Consider the following 19,235-nt stretch of genomic DNA (forward strand, 5'->3'; position numbering starts at 1 on the left):
AAAGGAAAAATGATTTATTTCTCTGAAAATCACTTCTCCTTTAAGGAACATGCCTTAAGGCTGGACTTGGAACCCAATCCTACTGCCCTTAGAGACTATATACTTTGCATACAGCAGTTAATAAGGCTTTTGTCCTAGCAGGGAGTCCTTCCGAATCACGAGTTCATCTCACCAGCCAGGTTTGTGCCAGTATCTGCTGCCTTTCTCAAGCAGAAAAGCTCTTATGAACTTGAGCTAGGTCATTAGTCCTCAGAATCTCTGGAAGCTGCGGAGTGCTCAATACCTTTTAAAGAAATTTCCCATAGAGTGTGGCATTTCACAAAGAAAGATTTGGTTATTATCTTTCCTTTGTTTCTTCTTTTTTTCAGGTGAAAAGGAAAAAATGAAGCCAAGAGTGTTTCTCAGTTGTGAGTATCCCAGCTATGAGTTGTCTTTGATTCCGCTTTCCCTCATCACACTCCAAACCCAACCCAAATCTTGTCACCCCTGTCTTCAAAATGTGTCCCAAGGCCAACTAGCTCATCCACCCCCGCCACTGCCACCCGAGCTCAAGAGGCAACTGTCCCTCTTCAGCACAACTGCAACAGCCTCTACTTGGTATTCCTGGGAGCATCCCACCCTACGTCTCTCCAGTATCCACGCAACAACCAGAGAGATCTTCCTAAAGTGAGAATCAGATCATGGGTCTCTTCCGTTTACCAATCCTCATGGCTTCCCATGACCTTCAAGGGTTTTGGTGATGTGGCCCTGCCTATATTTCTTACTTCATCTTCCTCAACTTTTCCCTGATTCACTGCACTTCAGCCAAATTGGCTTTCTTTCTGTCCTTTAAATATGCCAAGGTTTTCTTTTTTACTGACTCAAGGCTTTTGCAGTGACTGCTGCTTCTTTCTGGGTTTCTTTTGCCCCAGATCTCGCCACATTTGCCTCTTTCTGAAGAGTGATGTCTCAACTCAAGTGTTACTTCCTCAGAGAGGCCCTTCCTCCCCACCCAGCAAAGCAGCTTTCCCACCATCCCTGTGTCCTATCATCCTACTTTATCTTCTTCACAGCACGGATACTTGAAACTAGTCTATTTGTTAATTTTTGTGTTTATCACTTCCTTTATATTAGTTATTGTTGCTGCATAATAAATTACCCAAAACTTAGCAACTTAAAACAACTAACGTTTATTATCTCACACAGTTTTTATGAGTTAGGAATTTGAGAATGGTGTTGCTGTGTTGTTCTGACTCAGGGTCTCACGTGAAGATACAGTTAGATATCAGCCTGGACTGTGTCACCCGAAGGCTTGACTGGGGCTGGAAAATCTGATTTCAAAACGGTTGACACACAAGATTGTCAGGTTTTTGTTCGTTACCAGGCAGAGGTTTCAGTTCCTGTACATGAACTTCTCCATAAGGCTGCTGGAGTGAGTGTCCCTACAGTATGGTAGCTGAATTCTACGAGAGTAAGTGATCAAAGAGAGAGCAAGAAAGAAACCACAGTGTGTTCATGACCTAGGATTAGAGGTACACATGGTCATCCAGCAATATCTTATTGATTACACAGGTCACCCCTGTTCCGTGTGAGAAGGGACTGCACAAGGACATGAACACCAGGAGGCAAATCACTGGAGGTCCGTTTTGGAGTCTGGGTACCACTCCCTGTATATCACAGACTCTGTCCTATTCAACAATATCCCTTGCGGCCAGGAAAGTACCTGACACTCAATGAATGTTTGATTAATAGGAGACTAACGGGTAAGTGGCAGACTTGAGTCTCAGTTCCTGAGTTTGTGTTCCTACGTGTGTGTGTGGGCAAAAACTGGAAGTCAGGGATCTGGGTTCCTTTCTAGCTTTGTTCCTACTTAGTCATCTGATCTTGGATAAATCACTTAATCTCCATGATCTTTAATAGCTTTATCTATAAAAGAGAAGTAATACTTGTCCTGACTCATTCACATATTTATTATAAACAATGTAATAGAAACAATTCAACTGAGGTTCAAAACCAGACTCTAGATTCAAATCTTGTGGTTTTTAAAGTACGCTCTATTAGTCCCAACCTTTTATTTTCTCTTTGATAGAACAATTAGGTTAAATTACATAATCTATAATGTACTTCCAACCCTCAGATTCTGCAGTTTTTATGGCTAAAGCAACAATTACATGATATTAACTTGAAGGCATTTTAAGAAACAGTGATGTGCGGTTTAGCTAAGGAACATCATTATTATTGCCAAAAGAGTTAAAATACAACTCTGTCTGTCACCACAGCAGCTGTAAGGTGTTTTGATTTAGGATCTGGGCCCGGCCAGCATGGTAATGCCACACATTGTTAGGAAGAGCCCAGTGGGCAGTTGGAGGTGGGACTGGCAATTACTGGCAAGCCTGACCTGAGCAGTTAGGCTGCTGCTCTCCCTGTTTCAGCTGGCTAAGACTTTTCTGTTGGCCTGTGAGGTTTCTGACTTGAGGTCCCAGAGAATTAAAATAACATTTTTCACCAGGGCCCCAGAGGGCACCCTTGCACCTTTCTCTAAAGTCTAAATGAAGGGGAAACAGCCCCAACTACAGGTCAACGTTGACATAGAATATTGTGCGTACTATAAATACACACTTTTCCCTTGGAATTCTAGTCAGCTGCCCTCAGTTCCTGCATATACTCCCAGATCTAAGCCAAGAAACATTTTCCCCCTCAAAACTGTAAGAAGTTGTCCAGCAGCCACCAAATCATTAAATGCTAAGACTGCTAGCTCAGTCCTCACTGCTTTTGCTTTAAAACTTGTTTAGTAAAGGTCAATAGAAATTGAGACAACACCTACCATATTTTTTTACTTCAGTCATGTCTGTTTCTTCAATATCATTTTCAAAACTAAGATTTGTAGGTTTTGTAAAAACAATGTGTTCATATGGCATAGAGACAGTTTAACTTATAGATCTCTCATTGATTGCTTTTCTTACTAAAAACAGCTTTAATTTTGGGCAATCATAACCCACTTGATCCTTATAGTAGACAAGATAACTAGCAGTCTATATGTATGGATGGGGCTTTTCGGTTTGGGGTTTATGTTGTGACAAAAATGGACATGTCTGAAAAAATTTTAATGTTTGTATGTCATAAGAATATCACATTTCCCAGGCTTCTAAGACCTCAAAAAATGACTTTCACTTGTGTTTAGAATAAAGTCTGGAATGTAAAATTTTGAACAATGATGTAACTGATATGTTTGAACAACCATCTGTAGGGCAAGACAAAGTGTCATTGATTTGTTTGTGGAACTGGACCATTTAAAGTAAAGTCTGAGAATCTCAGTGACTTATTTGTCAGCATTCTTACCAGTTTGTCAGTTTATAATAAGCTTAATACATCCAAGCATATTAGCACAGCTCTGGGCGTAGGACACTAAAGAAAACATTAGGATTTAAAACAATACAGAACAATGCTACCAACTGCATTGCATTACATGATTTAAATTTTTGACGCTAATCCTTCAAAGCCACTTCGAACCATGTGCTACAGCCACCAAGAGTGCCGAATGAAAAAACCTCAAGAGAGTAAAGAGTCATTTCTACTAGAGAGAAACATATTTTCTCAACTGTTCAGGTTTCAATGGAGAGAGATCTTCCTTAAACCCTCCTGCCCTCTTTCCTTTATTCCCTTTTACCCAGGGAGGTAGACTAGTTTATGGGGTTGGGAAGTCAATAATAAACTTGGCAAGCTTAGCTCGGTTCCACCCTCCACCATCTTTAGGAGAAGACCCTCTGCTTCTGGATCTGTAAATTCTACCTGGCAGCCCCCACAGCTTTGCAAATAGGGTAGTTAGGTCTCTGAAGGTCAGTTAGCAGGACTATTTACCTCTCATAACCTTGCCAATACTTTGGGTTTCCATCTGTCAATCTTTATCTTCCTTCTCAAGGCCCCAACAGTTTTCACCAATGAATAACCTAATTAACAGAAAACTCCTGGCAAGTTTCTACACACCATGTCCCTGAACTGAGCCAATATTTGCAGCTATACACCAGCTTTGAAGAAATATACATACTAAAAAGGTAGTTAAGGTTAAGACAAGAAAATTCCCTTGATGCCATGTTAAGTGGAAAGAGTAATGTAAACATTTCTATATTTTAAACACTGAATTAAGCACCCAAGTAAGGCAAATTTTGTATTTTTATTGACTTTTATACAATATTTTATCATGTTTTAATTAGTTTTCTCCCTACAGAAATATGTTGTATCAGATTTTCAAAGCAGTAGGTGTCCTAAGCAAAGACTTCCTGCTTTGCATACAACCACAGCAATTTTTCTATACAATATATTGCTTCTCTCTATCATTACTTAAATTTAGCTTATTAAATGGAAATTTAGAAGTGAAGTAAAATTTATATTTAGCCCAAGAGCCAATTCAGAGAAAAAAGTATTTATAGACAGCAAAATAGTTGTTTTATAATCAGCAAGTGCATTCTCACAATTATGCATTTATTTATTTTATTCAGTCACCATGGAGGGAATGAACCTGCTAGTCCTTTTTCCTTATCTGTGTTTCTTTCACTTCTTCACCCCACACTGTGTCCTATGCTTTGAAATCATGGTCAAAAGCTCCACTTCCCTAGTGACAGCCACTGTTGGGGACTCCGACCTGCACTGGAAGAAGTTGGCCTGGGATTACGCAAGTCTTTGAGAGCTTCCTCAATTCAAGCGTACAAGTGAGTCCATGAGCATACTATGGTTTGACTTTATTCTTTTTGTCTTATATTCCTGTGATTAGATTGATATCTATATCATGAAACTAGGAGAATTGCATATATGTCATTAAGGTGGACTGCTCATGGTAGTACATTAAAATGAATAGACAACCCAAGTGTTCCTATTAAGGTTCTAAATTTATTAATAATTTCACATTTCTAGTGTATACTTTGTCCTCAGGCTAGTTAGAAATGTTCAGTCTCTTCTAGTACCCATACATCTTAAATCTGTGAAAAGAGGTGTGTGTGTGTGTGTGTGTGTGTGTGTGTGTGTGTGTGTGTGTGTCTGTGTGTGTGTGTGTGCAAGGAATAGGTGTGAATTGGGGATACTCTCATTCACACAATTTAAATGCCTTTCCAGCTTCTGCAATCCACCTGAGTATCTAAATCTATGTTCTCAGACTTAATTTGACAATCCTGAGAGACTCCTCATTTATTTGCTTTCAAGGCACTCCTGTCTTTTGAGTTCCTCAGAAAACAACTTGATTCATTTCTTAACCGCCACTACAGCTCTCTTTTTCTTAACTTTTCAGGATATAAAAAGCAAAGGCAATAGATCTACACCTCTGAAACTACTTAAGGATTTTAAAATTACAATAAAGACCGAGAGGAAATCTTTAACATAATTTGTTCCAAGGGGAAATGAACAGGATGTGGCAGGACCCAGCATGAAATGGAATGAAAGGGGAAATGAACAAATGGAAGATGTTTTCTGGATTAAACAGTGAAAGTAGAAATGAGGTGACAAAGACCTTTCATCAGAGAGTTAAATGATTTTTAATTTACTTGGACTCCAAGGAGAAACAGGAAAGCAGTTATCCATTTGCTTCACAGTGCCAAGATTTTCATCTCTTTCATTTTATGATTATTATTTATTGTAAAAGGAGTATTAAAACAACATTAAAGGAATTCCTAAACATGAAAAACACTGTTTTCCATTATCCTAGCACAAGGCACTTGTGTCACTTCCCTGAACCATCCATCCTCTTCTATCAAACAAGCTCAGGTGCCCATTTAAAGCTCCTGTGTTTATTTTTACAAATTTTCTGAGCAGAGCTTAGATATTTTACTCTCCATTGTATGCTCAGAATCGAGTATAGTGTGTGACACAGAGTATATATTCAATACATATTTTTGAATAAAAAATGAATAAATAAATATTTCTCTTAATTATTTACCTTTGAAACCCACATGTCTTCAGGTCTCCCACTTTGTAGGTACAAATGACAACATCAAAACCATTAGACTGATTTTTATTAGCTCTAATGCCTCACCTGCTCCTGCAGGAGTTCATGGTTCCTAAAACATCTCTCCTAAATATTTAAATTCCTAAAATTCTCCGGGGACTCTGCTGCCCCAAAGGGCCTTTCTCCAATCAGCAGCCCCAAGACTCTTAATGCCACCTGGAGGGAGAAAAACAGCTCCTTCTTTCCTCTCCTCCTCCCTCCCCTTCTTGCCCCAGAGCAAGACCCCTCAGCCCTGAAATATTACAAAGCTTAACAATGACTTCTTCCCCATGATAGACACTTACTGGCAGGTGTGAGTCAATTGATGAGCCTCATATAAGTCGAGAGGGAAGGCAGTGTCTTCTAGCCCACTTCCAGCTTTTACACCTGTAAATGTAGGAAACCAACATTGGACATGTGTGACCTGTTGGGGTCTTTGTTTCTCTTGTTTTGTTTTATTTTCTTATCACTGTATTTAACCAAAACGTTGGAATTTTCTTGTATGATCCCTTGTTATCTCTGGAGATCCCATAGCTTTCTGGTCCCCTTCAGATATTAGAAGAGCATCATTCAATTCTCATTGTATATTCTGCTCTCATATTTTCCCTTCCCCGCTGATCAGGCTTATTCTTTGGCCTGTGGGACCTGTAATCGCTAAGAGGTACAGTCTGCTCTCTTACCTGTCCCACCCCTTTTCCTGTAAGTGTCATGTGGGAAGAAGAAATAGAAAAAGTGGCAGGGTTCTGACATAGTTGGTTGCCTGTCAATGGGAGAAGGTAACCCTAAAGTCTAGTCCTAGGAGCTTCAACCAATATGACAGCCACTGAATAGATATTGACATGACTTTTTAGGGGCAATTTTCACCTTCACCTGGCCCTCCTCCTTTACTGAAGAACCCTTCATAGAGGGTCAAGCCCATCTCCTTATTGCCTACACCAGGGATCCAAACCTTTCTCTGAGAGGGAGCATTCTTCGCCTGGCCAGCAGATGCCAAAAAACTCATCTTCTGCCTCTTTCTCAAATGTTTATGTACCTTCTTATTGAGCCACGGGAACCCCTGAGGTACTTGGACGAGACCCCTGATGGATTGGGAACCTGTCCCCATTTTCTTCCCATGTTATCTAAAACCAGGGTTGCCACACACGTCGTGATCAGCTACTCTGGTGAGGTCTCTGCCTGATGAAATCATCAGGTGATAATTAAGCACTAGTCTTGTTCACATTTGACCCCTAACTGTAAAGAACACATATCAGCCCTGGCCAGTGTGACTAAATGGTTAGAGCTTCACCTGAGCGCTGAAGGGTCAAGGGTTCAATTCCTTTCCTCAGCTTGGAGCCCTAATCATTTTTGTTTCACCATCCTCATAGCTAACCTCTATGTGCACAAAACTGTTCTTGTCACTTTATATGTATTAGCTCATTTAATCCTCACAGCAACCACATTTTACAGATGGAGAAACAAAAGCACAGAGTTTATGGAATCTATTGAAGATTAAATACCAGGAAGTGGGCAACCAGGAATCAAACCCAGTCCATCTTGCTCTACATCCCAAGTTTTGTGGTTTTTTTAAAATATATTGTATTGATTTTTTACAGAGAGGAAGGGAGAGAGATAGAGAGTTAGAAACATCGATGAGAGAGAAACATCGATCAGCTGCCTCCTGCACATCTCCCACTGGGGGTGTGCCCGCAACCAAGGTACATGCCCTTGACTGGAATCGAACCTGGGACCTTTCAGTCCACAGGCCGACGCTCTATCCACTGAGCCAAACCGGTTTCAGCCCCAAGTTTTTAATGACTGTAAAAGACAGTCTCTAATTTCAAAGTATTCTCACTGTTTCTAGGACTTTGAGAAAAGTCCTATTCAACGTCTTCTTCTATGACATGTTTATATAGTTATATAACTCATGTTTCCCAAGATCATGTGTAGGGAATATACACACTAAAGATGTTCTGGAGAGATGAGTTTTCTCCCATTTAATTCAGGAGCCACAAGCTTCCTCCATTATCCTCTCCTCTGCTGTCCAATTCCATTCTCTTCTGGCCATAGCTTATGTCCCTGTGCTAGGTGTGATTCTGGCCTCACTTCTATACTAACCACTACTGCTTTGAATAGGAAAAATGGTCCTCCTCTTGACATTATTAAAACTTCTTTTTAGAACACAGAACAGAGAGTTTTTACCTTCTGTATATTACAGCCCTATGTGTGTGCGCGCGCGCACACACACACACACACACACACACACACACACACACACTGTTCAACTCATTCTTTGATTTCCTTTTAGTTTTCAGCTTTACTCCAAACTTGGCACAAGTCCTTGGAAATGGGGGGGAATGCCTATAAAAGAGGTCATGCTTGAAGAAAATACCAAGTGATAGTTGTTAAATAGTGTACTCAAAATTGAAAACAAAAATCCTATACTCATCCACTGCCCCTGCCCACCCACTCTCACCCGCTTCCCTAAGTTTTGTCAGTATCTCTATCATGATACTCTCTCATGTCTATCTGCTAAACTTTTCACTGGCAACATGCAACCCCTGTACCCTCTTCATCCCACTTTCTCCATATTTACTGCAAGTCTCAGTGATTGGAACCAACCATGGACCCCTATGTTCAACCATTGCCTCTCTGGAAAAGCTATTCAAGTTCCCATGGAAATAGAATCCCCAGCAGCACCCCTTCCTTCTCAGTCCATCCAAAATATGAAGAATGTTTATTGAATATCCTGAATTCCAAACAGCAACACAGCTAAAGGCCATACTCAGAGCTGTGGCTGAGATTTAACCTTAAAGATAACACTGTGCTCTGCTCTTATCATCATTTCAGGCTAATCTTCCATGTATCAACATGTCTTTCTAGTTTTTATTTTAATAGTTGCATAAGATTACATTACACAGATTAAAAATAATTTATATAACTATTATTTTATTGCTGAACATTTAAGATTTTTTTTTGTCCAACTTGAGTTTATCTTCACTAAGGAAAAAAATACTACCATGGTATCTTCAAAATGAGAAATTATTAGAATATCATCAATTCTGGCTCTCTGGAAAAAGAATTGTCTCTATGAAGTAATAATTTTCTACAGGATCTCAGAGTATCGGCTAGTAACTTCCAGGCACTCTAACCAAGTCTGTAAAACTATGTGTGGTATGTTAAAAGTTAGCTACCTGTTAATAATAAACTTACAAACAAGAATTTTTCAAACTCTGTTCACTTGTGAATTCAGGACCCATAAAAAGCCTAATAACTTTGGAAATTGCTTAATGATCCAAGTATTCCTAGAATTTTCACAATGTATTATGATGTTTGATTATAAATCTTCACTTTGGAAAAGAAGGTATGACGATGGCTTGTGCACAGTAATGCTGCTACCACCTGAGTATTGACCCTTCTCCCCAACTGCCCTGAGCTTTTGGTGTTGAATGACTAAGGAATCCAAATAAACACAACAGGAAACTCAGCAATGAAAGGCTTCACTGAGCGAAAGGCCCCTGGGTCCAAGGCTGGAGTCTGGAGACCTGAGGAAGCTATGGAGAAAGGGGATGAAGCTGAATCTTCCATGGATCACATTTTGAGATCTGTGGTCTAGAGATCCAAAAAGTATAGCTTGAAAAGCAAGGCTGAGGGCAAAACCCCATGCAAAAGGTGGGGGTGAAACTGGAAGAACATGCAATGGGGTCAGAATTCAAAAGAATGAGTTAGTCAGAACAGAATGTTCAGAACAGGTACAAGAAGTAGATTTAAAGTAGGTGCAACAACTTCAAAGGACCATGGCTTGGCACTCTATTAACAAGTGTAATTACAGACCAATGATAATCTATTTACCTAATAATAACATGAAGGTGCTTGAAGAACTAAAAAATGATTCCAAATGATAAAAAAATATTTTATCTCATCTAAGATGCTACCTTGTGTAAGATGCATTGAATGCTTTAAGTGAAATTTTAATCTGAACAAATGTAAAAACTAAACTTAAAAATAAAAACAGGAGAATATATAGAAGAATATTTCCACAATTTTGGCCAAGGAAGAGACCTTAAGGTAGGTAGGAAATTTATGGGGGAAAACACTAATATCTAACTGCTTTGTTATTACCTAATAATAACCCTATATTAGGGTAACTAGATTATCATTGGTCTGTAATTAGCTTGTTAATAGAGTGCCAAGACATGGTCTTTGAAGTTGCTTACCTACATTATACTTCTTATACCTGTTTTAAAATGGTCCCTAAAAATACTACATGTATTGTTTTAGTTAGGTTGTGCTACATCACAATGACCGCAAATTGACCCGCAAATCTCCTAAGTGTGACCTTCTCTTCACATCCCAGAATGATGCCCTCAGGAAGCTTCCTCATTCTTGGAGCGGCACCCTCTGAACCTCTGCGCCTCCCAGGCCACTGCCACAGGGAAGAGGTGGTCATCTAGGCAAACTGAATTGCAAGGAAAGCTGGGGACTCTAGGGAATGACAATGAGTACTTTGAACACTGTCTCTGGCATGGAAGTAGTGGATCAAAAGGCTTCATTTATGTAGACAACAATCCTTCCAAAGACCATGCGTGTTTTCATTGGAAACAACCGATAAAGAAGTCAACAGACTCTGGAATTGACATCTGTGTTTCAACATTTGCCCAAGAAAAATAAGTTGCACCTTTATAATGACATACTCCTGTGTAAAATATCAATTATGATTAATTTAAAATAATATCATTGGACATAATAATTCTTTTAAAGTAGTATGGACAAAGTATTTAGAGTATTTAGAACTGTATAATAACTGCTATGCATAAGCTCTCTTTCAGATCAGAAACTTTAAACATTTAGACATGAAGCACACCAAATAAGGGAGACATAAGACAAGGCTGCTGTATCCATGGGCCCATGGAGTGTCATTTGTGGTTTCTGCATGTGAGTGGTGTGATGCAGGGTCATTCAAAATGAGAAAGGTGGACTTTTCCCTGGAGTTGTGCAATACAGCAGCCCCAAGCAAAAAGCTGGGAAAATATTCATTTTAATCTTTATTGGAAAACATTTGCCTTAGGAACTGTCATTAAGCACTCTCAAGAAGAGAGCAAACGTGCAGATAAATTAGAGAGAATTTTTGTCTAAAGCCTTCTGTTGGAGATCAGGTAAAAAAAAAAAACGCAACCTAATAAGATAATTTAGCTGCTGGGCTGAAAATGTGAGTAAGCATAGAAATAAATGAAAAAAGAAACACAGGCACCAGAGCTTTGGAACTCGGCCAGGAGAGTGGAAATTCAAACAGCAGAGAACTATTAGGACTTCTGAGGCTTCACCACAAGAACTTGACCCGCTCCTAGATTGCTCCCACTACTTCTCATTATTCTGTCTTAAGTCTGCTTTAGTTAGGTTGGGCTACACTAATTTTTTTATACTCAAAGAATAAAGATTTTTAATTAAGCATTGTAAGTTTCATAGTCTTCAACACACCACACTACAACCCATCTACCATTAGTCAAACAATCAAATTAGTCCACAGCCTGTAAAGGTGGCTACTCTAACTGAAACAATATTTATTTGGGTTCATAAATTTTGCATGTTTGTCAAAATTAGTGCCAATTTGACTGTTGTTATCATTGCCCAAATATTTTCAGATATTCCTCTTTTATTATCTTCAAAGTCAGCATCATGTTCTCTTGAACGGTGACAAATCGATGTCCTAAAAGGAAGAATCTGATTTGAAGCCACCAAATGTCATTTGAAGTTAAGCTTATTTGCATAAGGCAAATTATTGAGCTGGTTAATATCACTTTAAATTTAGAGATATATAAGGACATATAACTTTAATAGTGAATATGATTTTACTTCACACATTTCTGATAGATACTCTGCTAAAATGTTTTGAGCAAAGACAGCTAGTAGTAACATTTTTAGTAGGGATTACTTAATAGAAATCTCTCTGAAGTCTGCTATATTTGCTCAAGCAATTCAGACTCCCGCACCTATGTAGAAGGCTTACCTTAGTATCATTGAATGACCTTACATTTTTGTGTGTGTGCTTACGTAATGGGTGAAAATTCTCATCTAATTTTTGTATACTTTACATTTCCCCGATTCACTAGTGAGGGAATTTTTTTTTATTTATGACTTGGTGTGTTTTTTTTAGTAGCCATCTATAATAATAAAAGCATAATATGCTAATTAGACCAGACGTCCTTCCAGACATCCTTCTGGACAACCTTCTGGATGAAGTTAGGGCTGCGAGGGAAGCCTGGGTTCCCGGTGCCTGCCTGCGGCCAGAGGGAATCCTGGGTCCTGGGTGCCAGAGGGAAGCAGTGCCGGCAGCCGGGGGAAGGAAGGCCTACTCTTGCATGAATTTCGTGTATTGGGCCTCTAGTTTGTATATAAGAAATAATAACTTGTTATCTGTCTTCTGATGGTATCTAACTGCATATATTTTTCCAAATTTATTGTTTTTTATAAGATATATATTAAATAGATCTATGTACATATATACATGCACACACATATGTATTCTATATAAATAGAGAAAGATAGGTTAAATATAACTGTTTTCTTTCTACGTTTCCAACCTCTACTTAAGGTCTTTCCCTTGACCAAAATTTTGCCAACATTCTTCTGTATATTCTTCTACTTTTATATTTATTTTTTATATTTTACACAAAATTTTCATCTAAGGACAGTTTCAAAGGGGAACTTTTAGAAGTTAATCGTCCTTTTAAGTTCCAGTAGTTTCTACCACATCTTTATGTTACTACTTTCTCCCAGGTCATTCCTTTCTAATTAAAATATATCTCCTAAGTGTTTCCATTAATATATTTGGAAATATTTAAACACTTTTTTTTATAATAGTCTATATAAATTTTCTTGGCTTTCCTCCAATTAATTAAAATAAATTGTTGTCCACAGTGTGTCAAGTATTGGGGAAACATTATCTGAGACACAAATAAGGGTTTATTTGACCTGGTAATTTCCCTCAGGGAACTTCCAAACTTATTAGATGAGATGTTACTCCTGAAACCAAAACTCTACAGAGTTTACAGAGTTAAGATTTATATTAATGGGCCAAGTTTTCATATGCTAATCATCATTTAAAATGTGGTTCTGGAAAGGGAAATGGAGAAAGATTGTTATGGGGTGGGGGGGGGTGTCTTTTTTGTCTTCTTGTGGGGGAAAAAATAAAATATAATTTTGACTTCCTTTTTCCTTTTTTCAGTTTGTCTGTGGTTAGAGGTAGGAAGTGTTTAGGGGAGAAATCAGTTTTCCAAAGTTTTTAGAACCAACACACTTAAAGGATTGGATTTTTCTTTTGTTAAAATAACTGCAAACGGATATTTATATAAAGAGTTAGGTCAAACCTAACAACTTAGGAGTTTATTTTTAGCTTTCTGCTTGGCCAAGGGGGAAATATGGTAAATGAACCTTATGTTCTTAAATGGACATGCAGTTAAACTCAAAATATTTCAGAAATCTGACAGAAAGCATTGAAGAACATCAGCTTTCCTAAGAATTATTAGAAATCCCCAAACAATGACAATATTACTACTGATTTTTTTCTTTTTAAAACAAAAAACAACTCACTTTCAGTTTTAGTACTCAAGATCTCTACAGTTTTGAAGATGCCAAACAAAAAGAATAAAGATTATATAAACATAGAGATATAAATAGAAAGTCCAGTAACTTCAGCGGATCACATAGCAGAGTTGTGCTCTCCAATGTGGAAGCCACCACCCATGTGTGGTGGCTAGTCCACTTTAAAGGGGACTAGTCCTAATTAAGTGTAAATACACACTGGATTTCAAATATGAAGTATTAAAAAGTATATTCAAATATCTCATTCAAATGTTTATATTGATTACATGTTGAAATGGTAATGTTTTAGACATAATTGGTTAAATAAAATACAGTATGTGATTAAAATTAATTGCACCTGTTTCTTTTTCCTTTTTAAAATGTGACTACCAAAAATTTTTAAATTGCAATGTGACTGACAAAATCTTTCTACTTTACAGCACTGTAATAGAGCAGTGGAATTAAGAGGTGGGCTTTGAAGTAAACTGCCTGGATTTAAACCAGACTACTGATGCACCAGACGTGCAACATTGGAAAAGTAATGTAGGCAGTCTGTGCTTCAAGTTTCCATGAAAATATATATATTGTGAATGATAAAGTGGTTCTTGTCTCATAGGGCTGTGTGAGGATTAGTGTGAGGAACCTGGTGCAAAGCAAGAGTTCACTAAGGGTTGGTTCTCTTATTCTTACTTCAGAAACCAGGAGAGTGAGAGACATTTTTCTACACAAAAAATAAAAGCTCTCAAAAGGAGTGGAAAAAATAAGTTAGAATCAGAAATTTGATTAAATAATGCATCATCTACTCCCTCTCCAACTTACTGCAGCCAATTTATTACATTGAGAAGAAATAAAACTACCCCTCTAAAATGGAACATTTTCAAGATTTGGAGATTTCAAATAGGTATTTTTTATTCTCCATAGCTGGGCCCAAATTTCTGAGGAGGCCAATGCAATCATAATAAAACTTCAGATGTTCCTTTGTATTTATACATCTCATAGAGAATAAATGGGTGTGACATATGGATCTGACTTAAAGAACAAATTAAGATCATGTGTCTGATGCCCCTGATGTCATGGGAGCTAGCTAAAAATAATAATTGCTTTTGCTACTAATTGGGCATTACCCCTGTAAGCTTTACATTTGTCTCATTTAATTGCACAATAGTCATTCAATAAATTATTATTTTTTTCCATTTTATGGTGAAATGGTGTCTCAAAAGAATTAAGTCATTTCCCCAAGTCACATGGTCAGTGGTAGGCAAGGACTGATTCTAACCCATCTGTGAACATATATTGGTAGGAGGTCTTACTAGTTCTCAGACAAGTATCAATAGGTCTGAATAGCAGATCACAGCCCTGTGGAAGAAAAAAGGAATGCTCTGATTCCATAGCAAGGATATCACATTAGTGAAAAAATAAATTGTTATTATGATCATTACATTGTTTCCACTTGAGCAAGTCTTCAGAAATAAATTCATTTTCATAATTTCTTATAGTTCATTCAGTGTGATGTTTTTGGGGTAAATAAAAGTCCACATTTCATTTATCTCTGCTGTCACATAACATAATACAACACTGAGTACATGGTTAGTGCCTATTTAATGACTGTTGAATGAACAGTGTATGTGTACCACTAGCTTTCTCAACCAGGGCTTGTCATCTGAACCACAGAACACAAAAATATTTTGAGTGCTTATTTACTTAATTCTACCAAGTATCTACATAGCAAATACCACTCAAGACCCATAGGTGAAAAGTTAATTCATTACATACAATGGGTGCCTTAGGACATTAAGGCTTAATTCTCTCTTGGAATCCCATAGAGAACCATACCTGGATTGACCCATGGTCTTTGAGTACTATCTTGACCTTAGTCAGGGGTGGCAGTCTATAGCTTGGGACAAATGTGATTCATAACCTATTTTTATAAGGTCTCTGAACTAAGAATGCTTTTATATTTTCAAAGGTTTATTAAAAATAGAATATGCAACAGACTACATGTGGCCTGCAATGCCTAAAATATTTTCTGTATGAGTCTTTGCAGAACAATTGTGACCTTTGCTTTAGTGGAGCAGGATGAACTTACCTGATAATATTTAAGAAGGCCTCTATGATCCATGGTTCCTAAACTCTTCCCTACCAATCTGTCTTCATATATGAAATTTTTATCTGTTTTCATTTGTACATGGGCATCAAAACAACAGTCTTGCTCCATTTATCCCCCATTAAAGGCCTCTATTAAAATGCACATGCCCTCCACAACAGATAATAGAAGGTGATGCCTTGGACTTAGAGTGACATGAGTGACAATCTCAGCTTTTATTAGCTGCTGCTTATTAGATGAGGAAGGTGAGTATGTCAGAGTTCATTTCCTCCTTCACCAGCCATATGTACAGCAAAACTCTATTGATAATGCTTCTCAGTATACAGCATCTATAGTATTGGTTATCTATTGCTATGTAACAAATGACCCCAAAAATGTATTGATTTCAACAAATAATACCTACTGTCTCATAATTTTGTGACTTAGAAATCTAGGCATGGCTTAGCTAAAGTCTCCAGCTCAAGATCTCTCACAGTATATAATCAAGATGTCAGCTGAATGTACAGTTCAACTGGAATAGGATCTGATTTCAAGTGCATTCACTTGTTGTTGGCAGGATTCGGGTTCTGGAAACTGTTGGTTAGTGGCTGTCATTAGTTCCCTGCCACAGGGAACTTATTACCTTTCCCTGGAGCAGCTCACAATAGGCTGCTGGTTTCATCAAATTGAACAAGCAAGAGAGAGCAAGAGAATACCAGCAAGATAGAGGTTACAGTATTTGATGTTACAGAAATGATGTTTCAGAGAAAATACTATAGCAATAAAAATATACTTAGCACGTTGCCCTTAACCAAGTGTTTTCACATGCTTTATCTTACTTGATTCTCATAAGCCCTGTGAGGACAGTATTAAGGCATATCTAGACTCACATTTGTAAAATGAGAAAACTAAGAAACAGAAAAGTTAAATGCCTTCCCTGCGATTGCACGTTAAATCCGTGTATCAGTAAAGGAGCTCTGAAAAGGTGTGGAAGGGGTCAGAGTGTATGATGGTGTCAGGCCCAACAATGTGCTGAAAGCAGAGGTATAGGTGAGGCAGGGGAGCACATGGTCAGGAATCCAGAGGGTCCCACACTCCAAAGGACAGGGCAAACCAATGAGTCAGCAGCCAGGAAACCAGTGGCTGCCAGGCCTTGCCCAGACCAGAGCTCAGAGCAAATTTGTAACAGGAAAAGATGCAGGCAGAAAATGTTTAAATGCAGATGAGCAAGGCAAGGGAAGGTCAGTAGGCAAGGTGGTCAGGGACATAAAAGAAACAAAGGGGACTTCCAAAAGACAGATCAAGTGAAACTTTGAGAGCCAAGAGGTGCTTAGGAGGGAGCTGGAATGGAGCGTGAGCTCGCATAGGGGGCAGGCACTGGTGTGTAGCGAGGGGCTTTCAAAGTGTGATTGGTTCAGCAGGGTACAGTATTCAGCCTGAGGAGCTAAGGAGCTAAGGAGCCGTAAACTTTCCTGATGGTTCTCTAGTTCCGGAGCTGACTAATTTTCAGTAGGGGGATGATCTGATCATATTTGTATTTTAGCAACATCCCTTGGAGTGAGAGAAAAGAATAGAATAATCAGAGAAAGATTTCAAACAAAATAATTTATTCCCAGAGAAGTTTCTGAGAAAAGACTGTACCTAATCAAAACAATCTAATTTTATGCACATTTTCCCTCTGTATGCTTTATACCTCGCTCCATTTTTAACCATTTGTAAGTGATTCTCATTAAAGACACATCTAGATTAGACTGGAAACTACTTTAATTGACACCCTGGATTATGAATCCCCTTCAGAATGTGAGACTCTGTGATTAACTTCACGTTATTCACTAATTTCTGAAAGACACGCTGGGCTGGGTTTTGACGGCCACTGCATTTTTTGTGGTTTAGAGGTGGGTTTACATCCCACTTCAGAAATGATAACTGAAAATTTGTTTGTTTTTAAAGAAATAATGAACAATAGAAGAAAAATTTTACCATTTGTTAGTGGCATCTGCCAGTCTGCTTGGCAGCGCATGATAATAAATGTCTTTCTTGCTTTCAGAAAATGACAAATTTAAATGTGACTATTTTAAAATTCACTTGGAGGGGAATGAGGTACATATCACACACATTGCAAGTACAATCAAGCCTAAGATAGTTGCGCCTGACTTTTTTACGCAGCCTCTTCAGACTTCTTTAGTAGCAAGAAAGGAAAAGGATGAAAATGACACTCAACAGCCAGCTGACGTTCTCAGAGTTGAGTATGTAATTCCACGGCTTTGGGAAAGGGGGTGGTTATTTTAGTGTGTGTGGGGGGAGGAAGAGTGGCATGGTATTTAGAAAACAAAAATATTACCATGAATCCATGACGTATGCCACTGATGACCCCCAATATTTTTCCCCAAATATACTTTTAATTTCCAGAACTAAATATCAACGATTGAAGGTTGATGCTGTGTGGTAATTATTAGTGCTGTTCCCCAAAAATGTCTGGTTCTCTTCCCAAGCACAGGAGAGGACAGTCGTTTCCTGTCCCCTAAAAGTTAAAAGCACCCAGGTTACTCATTTTGGTCAATTAACTATTAAAATGAAGTGATTTGTGTCATATATAAGGAGAGGTTTCAAGTGACAATGGCTCTCTTATTCCTTTGGAAAAGCAAGTGGGAATGTTCAAGGTGGTGGGCGCTCTATCAGTCTGGGTCCCTGAGTCATGACCAGAGGCCCATTGTAGACTTGGTGGACATGTAGCATAAGCAACAAATGAATGTGCATTTTTATTACCATAAAACTAGCCTATCTTGAATAATAGCAAAACTGGTACTTACACATGGAGTGCTACCATAACAAGTAAACCTAAAATATATGTCCATGGTTAAGTCCTGGGCAGTGGACAGTGAACAAACTACCATTAGAGACTAGAATTCTTTTTAGTTGAAGAATTTGGGTCTAATCATGCAATATTCCCACCACCCAGGGGCCATCACTTGTGCCTTGTAAGTTCTTACAGATTCTATGAATCAGTAATTATCTTTTTGATGGCTAGTCATAGACATTAGTGCTGGTCTGGTTCTCTTTGCACTTCTCTGCCCAATTGAATTTAGACAGCAACATAACTTGCTGTGACTAATAAAATGTGAGTAAGATGATATGTGTCACTTCTGGGTGAAATCCTGAAGAACTAGTATGTAATTCATTGCACTCTTTCTTTTCCTTTCCAAGTTCAAGATGGTGGCTCCTCCCTCTGATTTGGTCTCTGAAACCTTACAATAAGCAGAAGTAATGAATGTGTGTCATGAGCAAGAAATAAATTTCAATCATTTTTAACTCACTGAGAGATTTAGGCACTGCCTGGTTTTACCCCACTCTAACCCAGTCAATCCTGACTGATAGGTGTAGACAGTGAATTAACAGCTGCTATTTAGGCTATGAAATATAGTAAGTGCTAAGGTGGAAACAATAACTTTAGAATCCTTAATATCAATATCCCTATTGTCATTCTGTAGGGCCCTGTTAATTGTGAAACAGATGGAATCTAATTCAATTATCTCTATGCTTCATTACCCCCACACCCAATGAAAAATGGCTCTGTCCTAGGCTTTCTCAGAACTTCAGCTTAGTGGTTGCCTATAATCTGAATTAACTGTATAATAATGGCTA

General features: G+C 38.3%; 1 long non-coding RNA gene across 3 annotated transcripts; it reads left to right on the forward strand.

Annotated features, from left to right (window-relative positions):
• The first annotated feature begins 262 nt into the window (after window positions 1–262).
• LOC102257529 lies at window positions 263–11,155 on the forward strand. 3 transcript variants are annotated; one of them, XR_001363989.1, is made up of 4 exons: window positions 263–407; window positions 1,552–1,742; window positions 4,579–4,685; window positions 10,287–11,155. It is a non-coding gene; the product is annotated as an uncharacterized LOC102257529 (long non-coding RNA). The 3 variants fall into 3 exon arrangements; XR_001363988.1 differs by lacking the exon at window positions 10,287–11,155 and adding an exon at window positions 5,258–5,725 and having other exon boundaries at window positions 4,476–4,685; XR_314154.2 differs by lacking the exon at window positions 10,287–11,155 and adding an exon at window positions 5,258–5,725.
• The last annotated feature ends 8,080 nt before the right edge of the window (window positions 11,156–19,235 follow it).

Source organism: Myotis brandtii, unplaced genomic scaffold (genome assembly GCF_000412655.1).
Source record: "Myotis brandtii unplaced genomic scaffold, ASM41265v1 scaffold471, whole genome shotgun sequence".
Classification (NCBI taxonomy): Eukaryota; Metazoa; Chordata; class Mammalia; order Chiroptera; family Vespertilionidae; genus Myotis; species Myotis brandtii.